The sequence below is a fragment of the Hippocampus comes genome, unplaced genomic scaffold (genome assembly GCF_001891065.2).
Source record: "Hippocampus comes isolate QL1 unplaced genomic scaffold, H_comes_QL1_v1.1 scaffold271, whole genome shotgun sequence".
Classification (NCBI taxonomy): domain Eukaryota; kingdom Metazoa; phylum Chordata; class Actinopteri; order Syngnathiformes; family Syngnathidae; genus Hippocampus; species Hippocampus comes.
Genome location: NW_017805830.1, coordinates 290,535 through 294,665, shown reverse-complemented (window position 1 = coordinate 294,665; position 4,131 = coordinate 290,535).

Here is a 4,131-nt window from a genome sequence, read left to right as displayed (position 1 = left end):
GTGTGTGTGTGTGTGTGTGTGTGTGTGTGCGTGCGTGTGTATTTATTTATTTATTTATTTATTTATTTACTTACTTGCTTACTTACTAATTTTTTCCAGAATTTTCAGAAAAGTCCACTTTCATCTCTGATCTATGCATATATATTCTAACAGTGTTAGAGTTTGTCAACGTCAGGGGTATCACGACCCTGAATTGATTGGCACAAGTTGAGAAATATTCCATATATCCTGGTTTTAAGCCCGATACCTAAAGCCCAAGTGTCTCTTGCATGCTGAGACACCGGTCTCAGCACGCTGGGATTGCATTTGGTTCATGTCATATTGGTGTCCCCAAAATCCACCCATCCATTTTCTGATCCGCTTTATCCTCACAAGGGTCGCAGGGCAGCTGTCTTCGGGCAGTAGGGGCGGGGGACACCCTGATACCCTGAACCGGTTGCCAGCCAATCGCAGGGCACACAGAGACGAACAACCATCCACGCTGACACTCACACCTAGGGACAATTTAGAGCAGGGGTAGGGAACTCCAGTTCCTCGAGAGCCATATCCTGCCTGTTTTAGGTCCCTCCTTACTCCAACACAACTGATTCAAACAATCAGCTCATCAGCACGGAACACATGACAATATCTCACAGTGTTTGAAAACCGCTGGCGTAGAGGTTATTGACATTATTAATATGGACATGAAAGTCCATTCATTCATTTTGCGAACCGCTTTATCCTCACTAGGGTCGCGGGGGGTGCTGGAGCCTATCCCAGCTGTCTTAAGGCAATAGGCGGGGGACACCCTGAACCGGTTGCCAGCCAATCGCAGGGCACACAGAGACGAACAACGATCCGCGCTCACACTCACACCTCGGGACAATTTAGAGTGCTCCATTGACCTACCACGAATGTTTTTGGAATGTGGGAGGAATCCCTGGAGAAAACCCACGCAGGCACCCACACAAACTCCACACAGGGAGGCCAGAGCTGGAATCGAACCCGGTACCTCTGCACTGTGAGGTCGATGCGCTAACCACTGGACCGCTGGGCTGCCCTGTCCCCAAAATATAAATGTTAATATTTTATATAAAAGCCATCAAACGTCTACAGTCTGATGAATGTTCTGCCCTGGCTCCAAACGAATATGGTCGCTTCCTGCTCTGCTGCTCTCCCTTTTTTTTTCCCATCTACTTGACTTGGTCTTTGTCTTCTGTATTCTGGTATCTATCACCTCCAGTTTTCCGCCTTGTTTCTTCCCAAGATCTAACCATGAAATTGGTCAGCTGGTTGACATTTTCTTGATGAGGAGAACTGGAAGAAGGGAACGTTCCTGTCCCCAAGGTACATTTGCAGTTGGGTTCACCCTGGATTCCTTGAAGAAATCGAAAATGGTGTGCCTCTCTATTCTGTCCATTGAAGACGTTGAAGACATCTACGCTATTGGAATGATGACAACAGGTGTCCCACAATTTCCCAATTTATCACAAATTTCAGAAGTGAACAAGCTGCAGGTCTTTTTGGACGGTACAAGCAATCAATACTCGGACTCAGGCAACAAGTTAAGTCAATTGCGACTCTTGAAACATTGCGCAAGGTGTGAAAAAATGTGGAGATGTTGGCGAGCCCTCTTGAAGTATTTATTGCGAATCCGGCGAATTGGTGCACCCCGGGAGTCTCAGTAAAGAGTAGCTGACCAAAATTATTGTCGGCGTGTTCTCAAAACAATCCTCACCTGGACTTTCTCATTGATGTGATGCTACCGGACGCTTATCCCTTTCCCCCCTCATTCTCCTGTGCTTCGTGTTTCCCGATTCGACCAGCCAAGGCTGTCTCCATGGCAACGAGACGATATGTTTTGGCGTGCCAGCTGGTGACATTTGGTACAGACTTACTCACGTACACATCCATGATTATACATCGCACACACAATCCTGTTATCACTGTCTTTTATTGGCTCTCCCATACATCGTACTTTTCCTGTGATGTCATACTGAGATGCTCGCGTTGTTAAAGGCAGCTGCTCTTCGCTGTGTTTGAGTTGGAAACCCCATCAGAGCACACTTGCTCATTATTTTTCATGTTTTTGGTGCATTGTGTCTGAAGACAAATTCCTTGTGCGTTCACATATTTTTACGCAAGAAAGACCACTGAATAGGATTTTAGAAAAGATTGAGGTTTTCTTGACAGAATGAACACGAAATAATGGGTGTAAAATATATTTTAATTGACTTTTAATTACCTTTTTTGGGGATCATATGTTCCTCCTTTACAATGTCCCCAAAGCAAATTTTCAGGTTCAATGAAACATTGGCAATATAATTACATAAAATATGCGCAAATTGTAATTTATTATTGTATAAGTCACATTAAAATCTCCCTGACTCCAAATATGTATCAATGGCAGAATTTGTTGTTCATTAATATTTTATAATTTACTAAGTGTTCTCAAAGTCCTATTGCATGCCCTTGGTTTGGTGTTTCTCACCTCATAAACAAAAAGCTCACAGCTTCCATCATGCACCGTTCATGAAATGCAATCACTCGTTCGCCAGTACTTTCAAAGAAATACAGTTAAGCACTCAAGTGTGTTTTCTGCCCATATTTAGTCTAGCCTGTATAACTTTCTCATGCCCGCAGTAAAACCAGGCATGTCCTTGAAGCAATCTGTTAGCCTTGATACACTGCTTACTGGAGACTTTGTGGAGATGCACAGGACATCGGAATGCGGCAGTTGATACAAGCTAAGAATCAGTTTTGGAGAAACAAAATTCCCGATGCCGCACCATAAGTTTCGGTACTGTCCTTTCTGATGATATTATAAATATGTTGTGAATCCCTTGTGTGTGCGCACTTGTGATTGACAGTGATGGTCTAATTCATTTGTGCCCGTAATATTCTGCATATAAAACCTTCGAAGGCACTGTTCATCGTCTCCAGCCTGTATTTGCATAGCCAACATCCTCACCATCCGAAATTAAACGAACACGCGGAGGAAAGAAGGCCACTTTCCCCCAACAGAACCAACTTCCTCTCTGTTTATTTTACCCCACGTTTTGTGACGTCAATATGTCTGTGCTATATCCCAAACCCTGTCATGCTGAATTGTGAAGAAATAAAGCAATATTATGAAACAAGGGGTATTCGTGTTTCGTACATCCCAGCAAAAAAAAAAAAAACAGGACAGCAACGATATGCTGGTTCATGCTCGTGAGCAACCATGCTGCTCTCTGCTGGGTTTCATCACAGAAAAAAATTCGAGTGACATTGACTTGAAAAAAAAACACTATTTTCCCCCTCATAAATTCTAAGTACATTTTACAAGGAGAGTTGTTGAGGACATACTTGCAAAGTATTAGTTGATTAAAATAAATCACTTAAGGGTTGAGGTTTGAGGCCACAACCTTCAGGTTGGAAGACTTCCACCTGAGCTATGCCACCCATACTGTGAGTTGTAAACTGCTGTTATCAGAATACTCAAGTTTTGGGGGTCTGGGACCAGCGATACACTACACAGGGGTGGCCAACCCGCAGCTTGCGAGCCGCATGCGGCTCTTTGGCTAGTTCAATGCGGCTCCCGGGCTTTCACATGACAAGCATCGAAAACGCCTTGGCGGTGGCGCTGCCATTCAAACAACGGCGCTAAATACACAGAACTAACTACGTCAGCCTATCATCAATCCCGTTACTTGATTGACATACAGGGCAACCAATCAGATGACAAGTGAATCACCGCTCATTCGCAAACAACGGTGCTCAGCGCTAAGCTAGTCAGCTTTAAAGGTAGGGATGCCCAATACGTCAATCGCGATCGACCCGGAGCCAGCGGACTGGTCCCAAGTCGAGCGCAAGCGTTGGGAGGAGGAAATGGGGGGTGTGGGGGTATGTCTGTGTGTTTAGATTTCATTCGTGTTCACTGAAGTTCCGGCTCTCGCTCATCTCGGTGTCTGTGCGTGCCTGCGTATGCGCACGTGTGTGTGTGTGTGTGCGTGCGTGTGTGCGATGTGGCTCTTTGCAGTAACACAGTAAAAAAAATTGGCTCTTAGTCTCTGACTGGTTGGCCACCCCTGCCTTAGCACATGGGAGGAGTCGCATGGACCTGGTGGTAGATTGGCTGTTTCCCAACCTGAAAGTTGTGAGTATGTCCCT